The 22,196-nt window shown below is 43.0% G+C and overlaps 1 protein-coding gene across 27 annotated transcripts in view; it reads left to right on the top strand.

The window, feature by feature from the left end:
- Window positions 1–22,196, top strand: part of TENM3 (teneurin transmembrane protein 3) — a 1,688,047-nt gene that overhangs the window by 1,386,044 nt on the left and 279,807 nt on the right. Inside the window, exon 1 of one of the 27 annotated variants that reach the window (XM_077302353.1) lies at window positions 21,307–21,462. The exons of 25 other annotated variants lie outside the window; for them this stretch is intronic. The gene's annotated coding sequence lies outside the window, so the exon portion shown is untranslated. Of the gene's footprint in view, window positions 1–21,306; window positions 21,463–22,196 lie in introns of those variants that run through there. One more of the 27 variants, XM_077302357.1, reaches the window with a different exon arrangement.

Genomic DNA, 22,196 nt, shown 5'->3' with positions numbered 1-22,196 from the left:
GCTCAGAATAGACATAGATGGCATGTCAAACAGCCAAATGCAACTCATAAGCCACTCAACCAGTATTACTGCAATAGGTAATACATACATGAAATGATTAATGGCAGCACTTAGTGCAAATAAAAGGATATGATGCATCAGATTGGATCCAAGAATCCAGCCTTGCAAGGATCACAAATTTTCTCCACCAAACCCTTTCCTCAGCATTCCCCACCCCAACCTGGGAAAATCACAGGATCAGTAATCCTGCGTTGAGCAGGGGGTTGGACTAGATGGCCTGTATGGCCCCTTTCAACTCTATGATTTGATTCTATGATTCTATGTATAGACCAAAAGCCACAAAGGTCAGTTATCTGTCTGTCTGTCTGTCTGTCTGTCTGTCTGTCTATGGTATGTGTGTAATATAGGCTGGAGTTCCTAAGGCTGTCTGGCTGCCAGGCAAGAGACCTTTGGAGGTGGTTTATCATTTCCTGCCCCCGTGTTACGACTCTGTTGTTCTTTGGATGTCCCTGCCAAGTGCTAGCCAGGGCCGATCCTGAGCTTAGGTTGTGAGATCTGATGGGATCAGACTTGCCTGGGCTAGCCAGTCTGGATATATAGTTCAGTGGACTGCAGTTAGGAGTGAGAAAGAGAGCAGTCTTTTTTCTTCCTCCTTCATCAGTTTGGCTCTTAATTTAAAAATCTAGTGAGAGTCTATCACAGAGCATGTGGAATATATACATATTTAATATTATGTTGCAAATAATTTGAGTAATTGCATGATCAATTGAAACATAAATTCATCATAATATTTTTTTTATGTTAGGTTGTATAAGTAACATTAAAGAGTACATTATCTTGCCAAGGCTCATTCCAGAAAACTCCTTTTCTATCCATAGCTATCCTGTGAAAACACTGTTGTCCTAATTAATTTCAGCCCAGCAGTTGATGCCTCATATCTTTTATGTAAACTTTAGGGAGCTCAATGGAATGGTTGTAGACCCTTCAAACTATTTGTCTGCAAACTTCATACAAAAATACCATGAGTGTTCAAACGATGGACTACACAGGATAAAACGTACAGTGCTGCAGTTTGGAGGAGGGTTTTTTTTTTGTGGACATTGTAAAAGAAGGTGCTTTATTCTTTTTGGTGCATTTGTAAACTTTTCCATAATGCCTGCTTTATTTTCAACAGCTGCTTATATGTTCGGTTTTAAGCATGGTTAAGATTAGTCATATAAAGCCTTTGAGACAGTAGGGAATATGATATTTCTGACCAGCTGCAAAAATTGTAACCTCATAGAAGAAAAATGAAAAGAATAAAGAGGAAAAGGCCTATTACTGTATTGGTCTTTTTTTCTTCATGCTTTTAAATTTCTATAAACCTATAACAGAACTCTAATGTTCTCAGAGTTGATCTATTTTTCATGATCCAGCTGTTTTAAGATTGTTTTTACTTTAAATTTAAGTTTTCTTCAGTCCAATAGATTATTCATTACAATATTTATAGGTTTAAATCCAGCATTGTACAATGTTCAATAAATCATGTTTTAAATTATTAGAAACCTATTATGGTTGGAATAAATGTGTGTGACAAAGTTAAAAAATAATGTCTGAAGTCACAGGCTATCTGAAAGCCATAACTGTCTAAAACACATTATTCTCTCTCCTTCTAAACAAGCTTGGTGAAAAGCTACATTTTTGCTTGATGTAAAAAACATCATTAGTTCCATTTTTTTTTTAGTGGAACTTACTTAGTAACTCCACACTATTTCCCCTTTCCCATTATAAAATCCAGGATTCGCACCAAAGTTTACAATTTATTTTTCATTTTTCGTATTCAGCATTCCTAAGCAGCAGGCTTTTTTTCATGGACATTCCACAGGTTATGCAGTAGAAACCTAATTAGCTTTTATTTATGTACTTATTAGTTCATTTACCACCACTCCCACTGCTTGTGATGGTTTACAACAATAAAAATCCAGTTTGATAAAAACTATTGAATCTCCTTTGCGTCTTACCTGGTCACTCCTCCTCCCTCGCTTTGAACCCATCTTAATCGCTATGAGTCCCAACCCACTGTCTGAGAACCATTACTTAATATAGATGATAGTCACTTAGAGGATAGTCACTCAGTTTTCTGACTCCTATGCAAATCAACTCAAAATCCCCTACCAAAGTACCTATTCAAAAGACAGTGCTTTGTTTTTGGATTGCATTTTGAGATACTGTAATTTCCCATGTAATTCTCCATTGTATTATTTTGCTTTTATCATTGCTCTTGGCTTTGAGAAAATATAGAGAATAAGTTAAACACAACAGCAAAAGTAGCAGTTTGGATTTATTAGAAGAGGAAATAAAAGCAAAATGATTTATTTTTGTACAGATTTATACAAAAGCATTACAATACTGGAAACCTGAGTCCAGTGACACCCTTAAATCTCTTGGTCTTAAATGTGCCATGAGACTCAAACTGTTCTATTGCTTCAGACCAACATGGCTACTCAACTGATACTGCACATTATTTTTTCAATGCCTTTCCAAGTTTCTAGATTGAGTCTGATCCCCCTCCCCCAAACTCCTATCCATATCCATGCTTCCTCTATATATTTGTGAAACAACCTGGGGGGTGGAGCGTGTCTGGCTATTCAAGTTGGAATAGGGCCAATCAGAGTGCAGCCAGCAAAGATTGGCCCTGTCCCTGCAGCTCCCACCCTCTGTCCCTGGACTCTAGCCACTTTGCTCTCAGACGCACCTCAGTGCCTGGAGTCAGCAGCAGGTAAGGGGAGAGGGCCCTGGGCCTGCTAACAAGGGCCTCTTGGCATTAGGATTGTACTCCCTAAGAGATCTCACAATCCAGATGCTGCAGTATTCCTGTCAGAAACCTGTGTCAGAATGTTTTAAAAGGTTTTCTGTAATTTTCTTTTAACTGTAAGCACCAGCAGTTCTATTGGTTCTGTTTTGGATCAATAGAGGTTATTTTGTATTGGCTTGGTTTTGCTCTGTGCCAAAAAATATTAATCTTTCTTTCTGACACTTCTGCCTCATCTGTGTATTGGGATTATGCCTGTGCAGGTCCTGTGCATGGATTAAGTTGTACTTCCTAAAATGTTACCTAGCAACCTAAAATTGTCTTCTTAAACTTCCAAGACTATATTAATGGTGCTGAAACAGGCAATACCTGATGTTTTTTGCATCAGACAGGTTGGTCAATATACTTGTCACAAATCTCTTGTCTCCAAATTCCTAAAATTATTAATGGCAGAAGTGTATAACTAGTGTTACAGTCACATTTCTGTCTTGGTTGCTGAGATTCCTCTGACCTTATTACTAATCATGACTGCCAGCGAAATTAATTATCATAAGAATTTTTTTATCATTCACACTGATGAGGATTGTAAAGTACTCACTGTAGACTGGGGAATCAGTACATTCATGTCTCAAGAAACAAATTGAAAGCTCTCTGGATTTATTGAGAATTTCAAAACAGTCTCTTCTCAGACAGCCCTAGAAATTCTCCTGGGTTTGCTAGATGACAGATCAGAAAATAATATTCTAAAAACAATGTGATTCTAAAACTGGATTCTGAGTTTAATACAAGAAAAACATTTTTGACACTTTGGGGGGGGCGGGGGGAATGATTGATTGTTCTTGGCTTGGCGCTTTGAAGGAAAGTGTGCCTGAACTAGCAGTTGGCCTTCTAGTTTCAGTGTGATTTCACACATGAATTCAGGATAGACAATGAAAGAAAGGTTTCACCAATGTTACATTATCCCTGCAAGCTGAGATCCAGAACAAAAATAAACTCCTTTATGAAAGTGCCCATAGGTTTTGTCAGCTTATTTTGTTGTCAGAGCCAGAAATTGGCAGGAAGTGGAAAGAAGGGCTACAATGTAGTTGGTAGCCCACAAAATAGGAGTTCTGGGGCACAAGGCAACAAACATCGTACTGCCATTGCTTTTGACATTTCCCAGGAAAAATGTTCTTATTTAATAGGTTTCATTAATTAATTAATTGATTAATTCCTCATATTTCTTTTGTGGTGGTGGTTCTGTTTGCCTTTTAGCTCTTTTATCTGTTGTCCTATACAGGATTATATTTAAATAATTTGTCTTGACTCTTTGTTTTGACAGAAAGGCTGGAAATATATGCATAAAAATAAATTATATGTAGCACCTGTTTATGCATTCAATTCCCTATCCTGCTATATGCAGTTCCTAGCATGTATAGTTCCTAGTTGGACTGAGGCAAATATCTATAAACATAATCTACTTTTTTCTGAATGGATATGCACCTTACAATCACCTGTACTTCCTCTCTCCACAACAGACACCCTGTGAGATGGGTTAGGCTGAGAGAATGCTGAGAGAACTGTGACTGGCCCAAGGTTACCTCAGTTCTCCAGATTAGAGGCCTCCACTCTAAACACCAAGCTGGCTCTCTTTAGTCACGGGATGTGGTCTTACGGTCACTTTTTAATATTAAAAACTATCCATTCTTTAAAAGGAACCCAGTTTTACAGTATTTTCTTTAGTGTATTTTAGACTGAGAACGTTGCTTTTAAACCTCTAGCATATAAAACACAAAGAAGAAATTATAGATTTATTTGAAGGCTTTCTTTAATTCAGCAGCTATTGTGCTGACATAACAAAATGTCTTTATCCAGATTTTATCAGACTGGAATATATTAACAAGCAAATTTTAGTTCTACAAGTCACTTCATTTTGCTGTATTCTGTGACCTTAAGGAAGAATATAGCAGGATTATCAATGAACCACAAGTATGCAAAAAAAAAAAAAAAGTTTCCATTTATAACAGCATTTCAGCACTAAAAGAAACCATATGGGAATGAAAAAAATGCACATAGATAAACAAGCTAAGCGTATTAATGGCAATACACTTTTTGTCATTGCATAAATATTTTTCTTGTATTTTATTTGGTAGAAAGACAATAAAAAACTACAATTTAAAGAAAAAAGTTGAAAAGGTTAAAAAACTTTAAGACAGAATGAAAAACCAACCTCAGTATGATAATCAAGCTATGAAATCTATCCCTGCCTGTGGCAAGATGAAAGCTTTTAGAACACATGAAAATAGCTGTAAACTAATACTCTCATACATCATATTGAAATTATTTCAGTATGATAGTTTATCAGGTTTAAATCAAGGGCTGGTTTGAACATTCAGTGGAAACTGTGTGTGCAATTATGCTTGTAAGGGAATGTGTGATATGAAGACTTTGCACACAGAACCATATGTATCTAAGCCAAAAATACATCATCTTAAAAAGTGGAGTGGGCAAGATAGAGATTTGCTAATTCTTATGCATGCCCAAAGCTATTGCAATGCATGGCAAGAAGATTATTGCCTATTGGATAGATAGACTGGGTGAATATAAGAACTATTGCCTATTGGATAGACTGGGTAAGTATAGCATCATGCGAAAACTCAGCAAGTAGGTTAAACCTAGTTCTGGTTTCCTTCTCCCCATATCAATTTGGGAAAGAGGATTAACCACAAATTATCATTCTTTTAAAATCAGGCCCCTTTTGGCCTCCTTGATCTTGGTTTTACAATTACTCAATTCAGGAGATTGGTTCACTGTTTTGGGCCTCCAAGATATGAATTTTCTCGTTTCCATTCATCCTGAGCATAGGAAATATTTAAGTTTTAAATTTCAATGAATTCCTTACGGGTATAGTGTTTTCCCTTTTGGTATGGCCACTGTACCTTGAGTTTTTACTAAATGTATATCAGCATTGGTTGCTCACATAAGGCCCCAGGGATCTCCATCTTCCCTTATTTGGTTGCTTGGTAAAAACAGACACAATTGTCATTAGCTATGGAGACATAATTTGGAGAACTCAGACTTTGTTCTTTCTCAAGTGGGTAGCAGTGGTGGTCTGAAACAGCACAATAAAACAAAACCAGAGTCTAGTGGGACCTTTAAGATCAACAAAGATTTATCCAATGTGTGAGCTTTCGAGTGCAAGCAAGTCTGAGGAAGAGTGCTTGCATTCGAAAGATCAAGCCTTGAATAAATCTTTGTTGGTCTTAAAGGTGCCACTGATTCTGTTTTTTTGTTCTTTCTCAGTAAGCGTCCTTTTTGGAGCACGAGTTTTCTTGCCATAGGACGTGGGATTATCCATCAAGAGTCCAGTCAACCAGGTTATTTCAAAACAGTTTCAAAGGGCTGTTACTATTCAGAGGCTCTCAGCCCTTATTGCCTTCACCACCTTTATGGTCACCCTTTCCCACTTCAGAATGCAGCCTCTATAGAACTGGTTCATGTGGGTTTTTCACCACCCTATTCCTTCTCAGAACCAGTGCCTTTCCATTTTGAGGGTAGTGATAAGAGAGTTACAATGTTAGACCCTTAATTTTAGCCTGCTACCCGGTGTTCCCTTCGGGTTCCTGTCTCCACAAGTTACAGTAACAACAGATGTTTCTCTTTCAGCTTGGGGCAATCATAAGGGGGTAGATGTGTCAGAAACATATGGTCTGCGGCTGAATGAAGTCTACAGATCAATGCTTTGTAGCTGAGAGCTATTTGAGAATAGACAAAGATAGCAGTTTCTCCCTCTCCCCAGGAACTAGATCTCAACGGCATCCAAAGAAGATGATGGGCAGTAGGTTCAGGACCAATAAAAGGAAATATTAGTTTAAAAGAGTATTAGATCATGGAGGATAAGTCTATCAATTCTAATAGCCATTGTGACTGAGGGTAACCTCCACATTCAGAGGCACTAATCCTCTGAATCCCAGAACCAGGAAGCAACATCGGGGAAAACCTTGGCCTCTATGCCTTGCTGTTGGCTACTCAGAGGAACTGGTTGACCGCTGTGTGAGACAGGATACTGGACTTGATGGACTATTGGTCTGATTCATATGGTCTCTTATTATGTTTTTAGCCAAGGAAGGGAAGGAGATGGTAAGCTTTGAGATTCCTTAAGCCAGAGAAAAATGGAGTATAAAAAGTAATTTGTCTTCAGAAATGATGACAAGGACAACAAATATAATATGTTAAGGGAAATAATTACCATCCTTAACTCCTTTCTCAAAGACACAGGCACCAAAACACTCTATACTCTCTAGCAAAGGTAGCCAGTCACTAGCAAAAACACTAGCTAACTGATCCAGCATTAGCAAACATTCCTTTTTCCATTGTCATAGCCAAAATTCTGTAAGTTCTGTGTCTTTAATAGTAGATCAATACAAATACACTTGTATTTCATGTGGGAGAAATGCAATCCTGTGTGCCTAGAGGTACAAATGTGTGTGGTCAGTCAAGGTCCTGTTTTATAGAGTACTAGATTTAAAGCCCATTGTACTTGTAAATACAATGGACGCTAGAAAGGGTGAATGGGAGGAGAGAGTTGTGTGAATGAAGAAGACAGGTCTGCAAAGAGGGAGAAAAGGGAAGAATGCAGAGGGGGTGGAAGGCAGGTGTAGGGTAAGGAGGTGGGCCAGAGGTGGTCGAGTTAAAGAGTGAATGGAGAAGAGAGAGAGGAAGGTAGCAGCAGATGGAGAGGAGTGAGGGTACAAAAGAAAGAGAAAGATAAGGGATTGAGAGGGCTCCTTGTCCCAGCCCTGGCCGCAGCACAGCCTTCCCCTGGTCCCCCCACAGCCGTGGCGTGGCCTTCCCGCTGAACCTAGAAGCATACCCGGGCTCTTTACGAGGCACCGGGTGTGCTTCTGGGCCTGGTGGGAAAGTCTCCTTCCCCCCGCTGGCGGCAGCGTGGCCTTCCCGCCGGGCCTAGAAGCACACTGGCTAGAACTATTGTCTGTCCCGGTGAGGGTCCTCACCCAGACCGGCCCAGCCCACTCTTCACCCACTTATCCCTTAACCATTATTCATACCAATCCCCAAGCTGTTTAAAGATGTTGACATATCCACAATGATCCCATATGGTTCATTGATTCTTTAGTGCCATCCATATGAATTGCTTTATTTTCCTGCAGGCAAAATATCCCATATATCCACATACTCAAGTGATTTCAGGCAGTTTTAATTAAAACTATATGTTATGAACAGTTCTTCACACTTTTGCCTAAGATTAGAGCCCCTTCTCTATGCATCTCTAAGGAAAAAAGTTTTAGCACCACTTTTCTATGCATTCTACCAAAGAAGGTGCAAAGCAGGGGAAGGAAATTCACCCCAAAGTATTCCCCATTAAAAAAAAATTATATATGACTTGCAGGCATCATTTGTATTAGTTAATAGCGATTGTAAACCTAATTTTCATATTTGCTACTTAAGCCTGCTACATTGTTTATAGATTCTCTTCAATACCACACTGCTGAATTTCTGTACTGGAACAGTTTGGCTAAATAAGTAGAACAGAGACAGTGAAGATCAGATTGGCAAGAAAATTTGCATCTAAAAACAGAGAAATGTATCCAAGAATAGTCCTTAAACATATTGCAATCATTATGAGCAGCTGTGTGTATAAGGAGCCATTTTTTATTCCACCTACCAAATCCAATATTACCATCTTTTTGCCAGTTTGTTGACTTTTTAAAACCACAAGAACAATTCATACAAAGAACTTATAAAATAATTGAGAAGCTGGATATTAAAATAAGAGACAGATGCAACATAGGATCCCCCCTTTAAATACATGGGCTCTTAATGTTTTATTTCAGGCCTGTCCTGCGGCCCTGCTACACAAGCAGGTGCTAATGCCAACTTAAATACTATATGGACAGGATCCTGTACAATTTAGTAAAGAAGAAGTTAAGAAAACAATACTACTAATGACAAGAGACAGGTAATATTATTGACTACTTCTCCCAAAGCAGGAGCTCCTGGTAATTGTAGTCCATGAACATCGGGAAAGCCACGTTTGGCCACCCCGATTTAAAGGCTAGCCATTTCCTGTAATTTGTCCCAGACAGTGGACCACCAGATTATTTTGCTCAGCACACAATGCTGGTGAAGCATTCAAGCAACTAAGATATGTCCCTGAACTGCTAAAGCCAGCAGCATGGGAAAAGGAGACAAACGTGACTTGTGTCTGTTGTCACCTCCCAGACGACCACAATGACAGTCATCCAGGTCAATGGTGAGCTTCAAAGGTGTTGATAGCACCAGAACATTGCAGCTTGCTCCCTAGTGTTTGCCCAAGTATAACTCGGTTCTTCTCTGTCTTTTGTGTGCTAGCAGTCTGTTAATGTTTACACGTGTTGTTTTTTTTCTTTTTCACTTGGGCAAAAAAGTATTTTTACTTCTTATCAATACAGTATTTTTACTTATCAATACAAACAACTACATTACAGCTAATGATGTGGCCCACTATTTGTGTTAAGGATATCAGTCTATTCATAGCAGTGGCAGAATGATGCCATCATCTTCTCCAGTAAATATATACAACATATATCAGTGGTAATAAAGACATCAAGTGATGCCACTGTGGTCCAGCCAGGATGAGACCAACTCCTGGTCACAGCTCCAGTCATAGCCTTCAACCACACATCCCCACTGATGGGCCAAGAAGATGGGAATGAGAGCTGTTCCCAGTCTAAATCCTCAGACCCAGCCAAGGAGACCAGAAATGTTAAACTCTGCATAGAGCTTAACCTTTATTGCTCAGCACAGGTTAAGCACATACGAATTTCCAAGTTCAAACTCAGGATGTAATCTTCTGCTAAAAAAGGCAAGGAAGAGTCTTCCAAAGGCAGGCACTTCTAAGTTAGTACAGTTGATTAGAATAGCGATCCCCAACCTGTGGGCTGCGGACCACATGTGGTCCTTCGACTAATTGGAGGTGGACCCTGAAGAACGCTTCCCCCCCCCCCGGCCCTTTACTTCATCCCCCCCAGCCCTTTACAACACACTTCGGGTGTCATTTATTTTTTATTTTATTATTATATTTATATACCGCCCTCTCTGAGGGCCCAGGGCAGTTTATAGGAAACAGGAAAAGATACAGATAACATATATTAACATTGTCTCCCATCACTCCCAGATAGGACTATCTCGTTGCAGAGAAACAAGGTCAGGGTTCCCATTGATTTGTCATTGTCATGAGTAAAAATTTCCATGAAAATAAAATGTTCCTTATGTTCATAGTTGTGGCGTGTCTGTATCTTATTATGAAGGGATGTTTAAACATAACCATAGCGATCAGAGAGCGTTAGGGCAGTGGTTGAGAGTAGAGGAGTAAACTACCCCCCCCCCCCACCGGGCCTCAGTAAAAGGCGTTGAGTGGTCCCCGGTGATAAAAAGTTTGGGGACCACTGGATTAGAAGACTAAGATATTGCATATGCCAATTATTTCAGATTATTATTTCTTAGCCTCAGGGTATACATCATTTTTCAAAGCCCATTGAGTCCATCCAATTGTGTCATAGAATCATAGAGCTGGAAGGGGCCATGCAGGCCATCTAGTCCAACCCCTTGCTCAATGCAGGATCAGCTCAAAGCATCCAAGAAAAGTGTGTATCCAACCTATGCTTGAAGACTGCCAGTGAGGGGGAGCTCACCACCTCCTTAGGCAGCCTATTCCACTGCTGAACTACTCTGACTGTGAATTTTTTCCCCCTGAAAGCTAGCCTATAACATTGTACTTTTAGTTTAAACCCATTACTGCGTGTCCTTTTCTCTGCAGCCAATGGAAACAGCATCCTGCCCTCCTCCAAATGACAACCTTTCAAATACTTAGAGGGCTATCATGTCCCCTCTCAACCTCCTTTTCTCCAGGCTGAACATTCCCAAGTCCCTCAACCTATCTTCATAGGGCTTGGTCCCTTGGCCTCAGATCATCCTCGTCACTCTCCTCTGTACCCTTTCAATTTTATCTACGTCCTTCTTGAAGTGAGGCCTCCAGAACTGCACACAGTACTCCAGGTGTGGTCTGACCAGTGCCATATACAATGGACTATGACATCTTGTGATTTTGATGTGATGCCCCTGCTGATACAGCCCAAAATGGCATTTGTCTTTTTTACTGCTGCATCACACTGCCTGCTCATGTTTAGTTTTTTTTTTTTAATAGATGAGGTATTATTTTAAAGGACTAATAAACCTTCAGCAGGAAAGGAAAATGGCTATTCCAGTCCTTTGAATATTGCATGTTTTTCTAAAATAGATAAAAATAATTGTCTATTAGAAAGGCTATAATCCATCACTAAATGTTATAGAAAAAATTAAACACATAGGTTTTTGTATGCTGCCAGTTTTGTTTCAAAAGAAATTTTGTTCCGTCTTGTCCTGTAGTACTGGAGGAGTCTTTTCTCATTATAGGGTAACTTTTTCCATTACCATGTCTTGGGTTTCTTTGGAACTGGTTATTAAAAAATAATACAAATGCATAAATGTCTGGGATGCCTTCTCCAGTCAGATTGAACAGACCTTGCTTGCTGAAACCTCCGTGGCTTCAGAGTCCCTCATGTAACAGTCCCACATTTAAATCTGTTCATGTTGTATTCTAGTGCATGACATGAGTGGGAAGTGATCTTATATATATACTCTATGAAAAATGGCTAAAAGGCATTCATTCATTTGCTGAAAGTGCCACTGTACAATTTCCAGTTCTGAACATGGAGGAGGGTGAATAGTCCATTAGTCCAAGATACACAGCCTTCCCAGGATAACAGGAAATGAACTCCACTGATAGTTCATACTGCAAAGTATGTCTTGATAAATCACAGTCATTTCTTTAAAGCAGGGGTAGTCAAACTATGGCCCTCCAGATGTCCATGGACTACAATTCCCAGGAGCCCCTGCCAGCGAACGCTGGCAGGGGCTCCTGGGAATTGTAGTCCATGGACATCTGGAGGGCCGCAGTTTGACTACCCCTGCTTTAAAGTCTTTTAAGAGATTTTGGAATACTCTGCATGTGTTCCTCTGAAGAGACTGTGTGTGTTCTTCATAAACTGGGGACAAAGCCAGTAATGGTAATACAATAATACTATGTTGTTACTATACATCTTATCTTACCTTAAGAAATATAAAGAACACAACCAGTTCCATGTCCTGATATTGAATAGCCTAGCTGGAAATAGTTTCATAAGGAGGACAGAAGACAGTTCAAAAAATTCCCTCAAAGTCAAAAGCCTATTCTCCAAATGTCTATATATATATGTAATTTCACTCTATATAATGGGAGGGAAAACCAGGGCCCAATAGGGTGGGTAAGCTATTTTCTATTCCTTCATCTCCTTGTAAGCACTGCTGCTTTCTGGTGGTAGCTTTAGCTGTTAGTGCCTGTGAGTAAAAGTCTCCTACTACACGCTACAGTATGAGGCTGGTCTGAAGGAGCAAGTCTCTATGTGCATTAATATGCAATAAAATACTCCGAGGCATGTGGTAAATGCACCGGTAAGGTGCATTACGGCACTGAGCCTTGTGCCTAACAGCCTGCCTAAAAACACATTTATCACTGGGCTGAAAACATGCCCATTGAATGTTAGTTTAATGTAGATGGTTCTGGTTGTGCAAGAAGTAGTAGCTGTGAAATATGGAATACATTTCTTAGAGTTACAAAGCCTTTCCCCTGGAAATGGAAATAAATTACACATTTAACAGCAAACCGTGTTTCATTTTACCCTCCCTCCCTCCCCCCCTCTCTCTCTCTGTTTTTAGTAACTGCAAACAGGACCATTATTTTAGGTAGGGGGGTTTCTTCTTTTTTGAAGCCCTAGTTTTGTTATAATGAATTTACTAATATTAACAAGTGGGGCCATGTACTTTCTATAATGGTAGGAAAAAGCATGGGTAAATGTAGGATAGGTGAGTAGCTGAGAAGGAGGTGATTCAATAGTGCAATCCCAGGCACATTTACACCCTTCTAAGTCCATTGAAGGCAATGGGCTTAGAATGGTGTAACTTTGTATTGAATAACACTATAAAAGATCAGGGATAACGAATGGTATGATTTGTTTATTTAATGCATCTATTAGCTGCCTTTCTACCTTGTGGAAATCCAGCTGACTTACAATGTAACTAAAACAATGACTATAAATTCACCTAACAGACCACAATTTAAAATCTCCAAGTGGAACTGCCAATAAATACAAAACGAAAGGAGTCAACTGCAGTCCTAAATCAGTCAGTCTTCTGCTGCCTCCTCTGAAGCTTGAAAGTGAGGGGGCAGAAGAAAGATAGGTGTGACCAAGGGATTTATTAGGGTGCAGAGGGTAAGAAATTGTGGAGTTCCAGCAAGGAAGAATGGTTTCTAAAGGGAGAAAGGGAGAAGAATTAGCAGATGGGCATGGTATGCTAATAAGTGAGAAAGGTTTAGGGAAATTAATAGAGATTTCAAAAGGAAGCCAGTCTAAGAAAAAGAAAGAAAGAAAGAAAGAAAGAAAGAAAGAAAGAAAGAAAGAAAGAAAGAAAGAAAGAAAGAAAGAAAGAAAGAGAAATGAAACGAAACGAAAATAGGGCTGCATTCACATTTTACTGGATAATCCTTCCTGTCCATGATTGTTTTGTCTGCATAGGAAAAGCTTGCTAAAAATGCCTGCTATGGTGCAATGAGAAAGCAATATCCATTGAAGAATTGGTTTTTATGCCCTGCTTTTCCCTCCCCAATCTCCTTCCCTTCCTCTCCCCACAAAAGACACCCTGTAACTTAGATGGGGCTGAGAGAGCCCTGACAGGGCTGCTCTATGAGAACAGCACTAACTGGACTGTGACTAGTCCCAGGTCACCCAGCTGGCTGCATGTGGAGTAGCGGGGACTCAAACCTGGCTGTCCAGATTACAGGCTGCTCCTCTTAACCATTACATCAAGTTGGCTGTAGCTACAGAGCTTGTTGACATCTATGCAAGTGACAGAAGTTATTCTCCCAAAAACTTTCATGAGTCAGATCTTACTTCATCAGATGCATCCATTATGTATGGTAGGGTAGAGATGTTACAAAAACAGGCTGTGTTAAATCAAGATCCAGTCAGAAGAACAAAAAAAAAAGATACATCTAAGGTTTAGATAATGAGCATATCAGGTTACAAGGAAAGGTATTACATGACCATTGTCTGGAATGTAAATAATGATAATAAAAATACAAGTGAAATCGGGAAACTCAACATCTGTACACCGCCCGTGGCGCCGCGGGCGCCACGGACTAAATAAAACAGTAAGGGGTTCTGGGGCGGGATGTGTCCGGGATGAGGAAGGGTCCGGATTGGACCCTTCCTCATGACAGACAACCGGAGGGACCAAACGGCAGGCGCGAAGCGCCTGCCGATTGGTCCCTCCGATTCCCAGCCCCAGCAACTGCGAGCCGCGCTCAGCGCGGCTCGCAGTTGCTCCCGGCCTGACGTGGTGAGAGGCGCGAAGCGTCTCTCACCGCGTCAGGCCGGCCCCAAGGAAGCCCCCGCCGCAAACACAACACAAGACTCCAGCCGCCGAGAAGCTGCAGAAAAAAAAAAACACCCCCGGAGGAGCCTTTCGCCGCTAGCGCGACGAGAGGCAGCAGAAAAAAAAACCCCTGTAGGAGCTCCAAGCCGCCGCGCCGACGAGAGCAAGCAGAAAAAAAAAACCCTGCAGGAGCCTTTCACAGCTCCAAGCAGCAGAAAACAAACCCCGGAAGGAGCCTTTCACAGCTCCAAGCAGCAGAAAAAAAAACCCTGTAGGAGCCTTTCGCAGATCCAAGCAGCAGAAAACAAAACCCTGAAGGAGCCTTTCCCAGCTCCAAGCAGCAGGAAAAAAAACCCCTGTAGGAGCTCCAAGCCGGCACGCCCACGAGAGCTAGCAGAAAAAAAAAACCCTGCAGGAGCCTTTCACAGATCCAAGCAGCAGAACAAAAAACCCTGTAGGAGCCTTTCGCAGATCCAAGCAGCAGAAAACAAAACCCTGAAGGAGCCTTTCCCAGCTCCAAGCAGCAGCTCCCTGTAGGAGCTCCAAGCCGGCACGCCCACGAGAGCTAGCAGAAAAAAAAAACCCTGCAGGAGCCTTTCACAGATCCAAGCAGCAGAAAAAAAACCCCGGAAGGAGCCTTTCGCAGATCCAAGCAGCAGAAAACAAAACCCTGTAGGAGCCTTTCCCAGCTCCAAGCAGCAGAAAACAAAAAAACCCTGTCGGAGCCTTTCACAGCTCCACGCAGCAGAAAAAAAAACACCTCCTGGTGTCCCCTGGGTCCTAGCGCCCATTGCATTCCTGGTTGCAATGGGCTTTCTTGCTAGTTTGTCATAATACCGTTTTCATAACAAAAGCAAATACTCTTGCTTATGAGCTAATGGAGAAAAAGTTAGGCTGGTAGGTTTCTGAAGTGGCACTAATGCTGATACAAAACAGTGGGCAGGTGCTCAAAGTTCAAAGAACTGAAACTTGTAACCAAAATGATTTAATGGTCTTTCAGTCCCCTTTGGTGTAACAAAGAGACAAAAGATTGGTTTGAAAGACGGCAACAGCTGAATCCAGGGATCCAGGACGCAGTTTCAGTAATGATCAGAAGAAAGAACACTTGAGGCCAGAAATATGTCAAGCATTTTCCATGGGAATCATAAGGAAACCCATTTCTGTTTTCATCTTGTTTACACTCTTGTAAATTAGCTTTGATAGTGTGGTGGGGAAAAATATTTTACTGTCCATATTATATAGAAACATTTCCGCTAGGGGAAAAGATGACTGAGTCTTCTACTTTCTCGTTAGGAAGAACAAAGTGGATATTTTGATTCTCAAAAAACTTGTTCAGTTTTACTGAGAGAGTTGCTTTGTTGGTGGTCTTTAACAATCCTTGTTGATTTACTGCAATATTGTTTCTTTGAGAAAGCCAATTCTCTTTGCCAGACCACTAGACAAAACCATATATTGCTTCTGGATATGTGCAGATACCTTGTTGTGGGTGGGATTTCATTCAGCTCTGTGCAGACACAGCAGGCTGACTCACACACACACACACACACATAATAAAACTATTATTTTCTTTAATTTGGAACCAAGTCCTTCCTTGCTGCAGAAGCATTAATTTCAGATTATGGAATACATTTCTCAAGCAGAAGGAGTAAGAGCTGTAGACCCAAGAGCCAGCAGTATGCCCAGTCCTTTTGGTCTGTCAGAGGGTGTTGTATTATGGAGATTAGACAGCCAGTCTCTAGCATGGAAGCAGTCCTGGCCTTAGTTCTGTAGGGAAGGAGTTCTCTGCCAGATAAAAGCTAGCATGCAGCAGCTGCCAGCAGAATGGAATGTGAGAAAATGGCAAGTTTATGAAAGAGAATGGGAAAGGAAGTATACTGATAGAACTCTAAGTAAAAGAATTTTCCTTTTTCTATAGATATACTTGGACAGTATATTCAGATTGCAAACTCAGAAGCATATAGGTCTAAAGCACCTTGGCAGAGGCCAATGAGGTTTCTCTAGAATGAAGGTTGCAGTTGTGCAGACATTTTCATGGAAAGGAAAGAATTAGAATTGCGTGTTTCAAAAAGCTGTTCTGCTTTAATTGTTCTGGGAAGGATCATCTTCACCTCCAAGATTGTAACTGCTTGTGTGCTTTCCCCCTCCCCTTTAATGAAGCATATACATTTAAATAATAATTTCTTTTTAATTGAAATAAATGCATTCTTGATTGCAGAATGTAATAATATTAATACTTTAGGTACCACCACATCTGTTTCAATATTTTAGCTATCAATTGTTAATTTAAAACAAGGGACTTTCACACTATTTTGCATCTTTCTAGTTTAGGGTTTGTTAATATAAGAGCCTAGCGGAACAATGAACAATGAAGAAACTCCAAACAACTTCTGCATCTTGTCTTTTTTTGGTGGTGTGGGGAACAAGAGAGACAACTGATCTACCAAGGCCAGGGTATATATACCCAGGATCAAGCTTGTTTCCCTACCCCACCCGCCCACTAGGATCAACCCCTACCTGCTACCTACAAAAAGGCAATAAATGTTGGCTTCACCTTGGATAAACTTGCACATTGGAGTATCTGAACTGTGTTTGCCTGTGAGCTGTTGAAAGGGTGCTGGCTGATGGGTGCTGGCTGATTTGAATCATGTAAACCAATTTGGCTTTTTAAGTCAGAAAAGTTTTTATGTGGTAGTTAAGCCATGCTTGCTGGTTCTTTGCAAGAGTTTAGTATACCAAGAACTGGGCACCCTACTTTTTCTTATCTCCACAGCAAAACTGCTTTTGAAATATCACAGCACTGGGAAGATAGTATTCAAAGGGAACAAGACAACTGCTCTGAGCTGCATTGAAATTTGTAAATTTCAGTAATACAACACCCTCTGACAGACCAAAAGGACTGGGCATATTGCTGGCTCTTGGGTCTACAGTGCTCACTCCTTCTGCTTTGTAACAGGGTCTTAAGCACCTAAAGGTTGCCGAGTGCGTTTCTTGGGTAAGTGGGATTTAAACTTGGATTCACTTCAAGAAGAACGTGGACAAAATTGAGAGGTTCAGAGGGAAACAACAGGATCTGTGGCCTGGGGACCAAGCCCTATGAGGAAAGGCTTAAGGGACTTGGGAATGTTCAGCATAGAGAAGAGGAGGTTGAGAGGGGACATGATTGCTGCTTTTAAGTATTTGAAAGGTCATCACTTAGACTGTTTATGCACTGAAGGTTTCATGCCAGGCTGCAGGCTGGAGTTTTAATCATGGCAGGTTGCCCCACCTCTTCCTGCACCCACATGGGGGAGCATTTGGCCTGGTGCACCTCATCCACCCCCGATCTGTGCTCCTGACAGGGGGCTGGGGCAGTGAAGTCCCCAGTGCATAAATGGTCTTAGAGGAGGGCAGGGAAAGGTTCCTATTGGCAGCAGTGGAGTAATGGATTTAAACTGTGTGTAGAACATGACCGGCTAGATATCAAGGGGGGGGGAAGGGGGAATTCACAGTCAGAGTAGTTCAGCAGTAGCATTGGCTGTCACCAGTAGGTCTTCAAGCAGCAGCTGGACATATACTTATTAGCAGGGGGTTGAACTAAGTGCATTGAGCAGGGGGTTGGACTAGGTGGCCTTTATGGCCCCTTCTAGTGCTCTGATTCTATGATTCTATCTCGGTCAACTTTCTGCTGCAAATAGCTGTAAGCAATTGGGCTGCGTCAAGGGAGTGTCAGCCAAATTGGACTGGCGTGACAGATGTGTTCGCTCTTCTCTATTCTCTATACAAAACACTTTTGCAAAGGGATGCAAACATGGGGGGAGAATCAGAAGAAAAGGGTTCTAAAAAGGCCCTCCCCCTGCCAATTCAGATCTAAATTGTAATCCATATCCATCACTAGTTGTATTCCGTGGTTTTGTTAGCATTAGAAACAGGAGTGTGTTGATTAAAGTTGCTAGTTGGGAGGATGATCACCCTTTTAGGAAGAAGCATCATCAATACAGATAATAATTGAGAAGGTTTATGGGATAAACTGAATAGTCGTACAGACTAAAGTAATAGAAATGAAATGAGATTTAATAGTACGAATTAGCGGAATATTAAACCAAAGTCTTTGGGGACCGTTGGGAGCTAATAATGAGCATTTTTGTTATCTGCTGGGAACTGGAAGCTGGAAGCAACAGGAGAAGTAGAGACCTGGAGTCTTTGTTAATCACAAAATGATTATAAGCCACTAATATGATGCCATTGCAACAAAAACAACAAAGGCAATTCTACAAATCGTTAGGAATAAAAATTGCCTAAGTAGAGCAATACTAATAAGACGCTTCATTCTTTAACCAGGCAATGTCACGGTACTCAGAAGTGGCAAAAAAGTCTCAGAAGGTAAGTTATGGGAATATCTGTCTAAGAAAGGCTCTCATGTTACTTACCACGTGTCAAAGACATGTATGTATTAGACATGTTTGTATGAACTACACCTACTTTCCAGATCAGACCTGATTTGCTCTAGGGAAGTCTGAGCACGAGGGAGAAACCTCCTTTCCACTAATTTGTATTCTAAAAGGTTTTACATGTGGCTTCAAGGATTTCTCACACCCACTCACACATCCCTATGAGATTTTTTTTTCTTCTTCGAAATAATGAGGCTCCCGGCAAGTTTGAAAAGAGCACTAAGACCAGATATAGTGAAATCAGAGAGCTCTTATTGAGGGGAATAATCAATAGGCTAACATCTATGCCCCCCCCCCCTGGGGACCCGGGACCTGGGATTGAGATTGGGGATTAGTACCATCAGTATCCCTTCTCCACCTGCTTGTAGTAGGAGGGGGAGGTTGATTAGCCTATCTTGCCAGGTTAGCTTGCTAACCGATAATGTTATATTGTAATTGTTGTTGAGGGATTTTAATGGATTTTATTGGGGTTTTTAAAATGTTGTAACCCGCCACGAGCCGTAAGGGAGTGGCGGGCAATACATCGAAAGATAATAATAATAATAATAATAACAATATACTCAAACAGCCACAATAATGTCTGGCATGCAGTAAGAGCCATAAATACTTGAATGTCCACATTGAAACATAAGCAGCCCACACATTTCTGGAATGTACCTCTAAAGAAGGTTTAGATCAAAAGTTTATAAACCACCTATCTTTGAAGCAAGAGAGGTTTCTAAGTGTCTGCACTACCTGTAATCCAGAATTGAACCCCTCTGATTATGTAAACTGGAAGGGTTTGGAGCCAGTCAGAGGAGTCTTTTCCAGCATCAGAGGCAGTGACCCAAGCAAAATCTTCTGTAGAAATCCAAAGGTGAGGAAAACTAGGAATGCATGTGAAATATGCCACACCAGGCAGGGCTAAAGAAAGGCAAAGGAGCCAAACTCCAGTGGATTGGATGGAAGATTTCCCTAGGCAGAAAGGGAAGTGATTTTCATGGATCCCCTTCTCTGATGCTTACCGCTGACACCCCTGTGTTTGTGGATTCCACATGCATTTAAATTGGCTCAGTTTTCTTGCACGTCCAGATGGCAAAGGCCTGCAGCCTTCATGTAGGAAATGCTCTGGGCAAAGGTTGATCTCTTTCCCCACAGAGCTTCTTGTGCTCCTAGCAAGCCTGCCGACCACTGACAGCTGTATGGACTGGCAGGAAACCAGCCCAAATTAATGCCCTCTATCCTGGTAGCGTGCAGTTTATTCCCCGAGAACACCATAGAAACATTAATTGATTTAACACAGATGGGTGTCACCAGTTCAAGACAACAACACACAGTGTAGAAACTGTATATATAGATAATGGGGGTGGGCAGAGAAAACAGAGAGGTCTTGAGAGGCACGTGGAAAGGTGTATGAAAACAGAATGGATTCTTCCAGGAGGGCTATTACTGTGATACAGACTGGTACAAGGAGGACGACTGCAGTTACACAGGAGATGCGGCTGTATTGGGGCACATCTTGTCGTGCCAAACAGGTCATTGCATACCAAACAAATTCAGCAGCTGTTGTTCAGGGAAACTGGTTGCTCTGCATTTAGATTATCTGGATCATGGGCTGGAGGGACCAATTGCTCATCACCGTCCGCTCATCACAAATAGGTCAGGCCGAATAACAAGCATCTATGAAATGCCTCTTTGATAACCACGATGGGGGGGGGGGGGGCTAAGGCTGGGTGTTTTTTTGTGACATTAATTCATTGTATGTCAGGAAGGCGAATGGATGTCCCCTTTCTCCTCCCCTGGCTCATTCGGCATTCTTTTCTTATGCAAAACTTGTAGGCTCCTCATAGCAGTTAAAGGTGTGGAAGCCGCTGCGGGACGGCGGCGGATGCTCCGAATGCGGGACGGGCACAGAGCGCTTGTCTCCTCCGGGCCGCCTCTGGTTTCCCCAGCTGGGAAAGCGCGGACAGCAAGAGGGACCCCTCGCCCCGGCGCGCTGGCCAGCCCTTCGCAGGCGTGAGTTCGAGGACGAGGGAGCGGGCTGCTCCGGCTTCCGCTTGCTTCCCTGCCGCTCGCGGACCGAGGCGCTCCGAAAGAAGCCTTCCGTTGAGAGGCGCTGAAACCCGCGCGGCGGAGAAGAGACCCCCCGCCCCCCCCCAGGGCTTGCGGGCGCTGCACGCGCGCGGTGTGCTGCCTTGTTCCGCGAACGTCGCTTGTATCCCAAGTAATAATAATTTCTTAAAACCCTTGACGCGCCGCCGGTGGGGAAAGCTGCTTCTCCGGGGTTGTTGGGATGCAAGCCGTCCGTCTCGCAGAGCAGCCGTGCAAGAGCGGGGAAGGAGCGGGGGGGGGGGGCGTGTTGTGCGTGCGTATGCGCGCGCCCCCGCCTGCCGGTGTGTGTGTGTGAGAGAGAGAGTGTGTGTGTGTGTGTGAGAGAGAGAGCGCCCGTGCCAAGGCCGGTGACCGCGCGCGAGACATTTGGGCCCGCGGGCAGCAGCGCTTTGGCCACGGCCCCGGAGCGGCGCGGGGCGCGGGGCGCGGGGCGGGCGTGGCGGGCGGCGGCGGCGGGCCGGCAAGGGTTAAGCGCCGCCTCGCCCGCCCTCCCCTCTCCCTCGCCGGGGTGTAAACGGAGGAGCCTCAGCCTATCATGTCTGATTGCCGCGCCGTGCCTGAAGAGAAAGCCAGGCTCGGTAACATGATACATTACAGAGCGAGGCAACTTGGAAGCGCAGCGCCCGGCTCGTCGCATCCAGGCAGCGGAGTCGCCGCGGAAAGGTGGGTGACGCTCCCAAAGGCCCGCCGGCAGCAAGAGCCCGTCCTCCCGGCCCGCCGAGGGCACCGGAGCGGCTCTCTTGGCCGCGGGGGGGGGGCTCTGCCGCTCTTTGAAGCGGCGCCGAGACGCTCTTCGGGTTTGGAGCGAGGGGGTTTCCTCGGGCCCCCCCCGCCCCCCTCAACCCCGGAGGGAAAGCGAGGAGAGGCGCGGGTCTAGCCTCCGAGAGAGAGAGAGATGCCGGCAGGCTCTGCTCGAAGCGGGGCTATTGTGCAAGTCGGCGCTCTCTTGAAATCCGGCGCAATCCCGGTCTCGGAGGGTCTGGCGGGCTTCGCCTCCATCTGGGCGGCCGACCGCCCCCGTCGCTGCTTTCTTGGCCAGGCTCGGGAGCATCGCGCGTTGGGCATCTTGTCTCCTCGCTTGGCGTAGCCGGGCCCGGCTTTGGCGATTGCGTCCTCCTCGGGCTTTGGGGCGGCGGCGGCGGCGGCTCTAAAACACTTCTCTTTCGGACTCAGCCGCTCGCGAGGAGAACAGACCTCGTGTATGGTGTTGGTTAGGACTAGGAGATGTGGTTGGTTTGGGTTTCCCCCCCCCCTTTTCAAAAAACTGAGTCCATAAAGGCAGAGCTAACTTTATAACCGCAAATGTAGTGTAGCTTTAACAGTCAGAAAGCAGACTGGATTGATTTAGAAATAATTGTTAAATGTTGCCTGTAAACTCAAGATTAATCTTTGACATT

This window comes from Paroedura picta, chromosome 10 (assembly GCF_049243985.1).
Source record: "Paroedura picta isolate Pp20150507F chromosome 10, Ppicta_v3.0, whole genome shotgun sequence".
Lineage (NCBI taxonomy): Eukaryota > Metazoa > Chordata > Lepidosauria > Squamata > Gekkonidae > Paroedura > Paroedura picta.
Note: the sequence above shows the minus strand (reverse complement) of the source record. Positions and strands in the feature narration are given on the sequence as shown.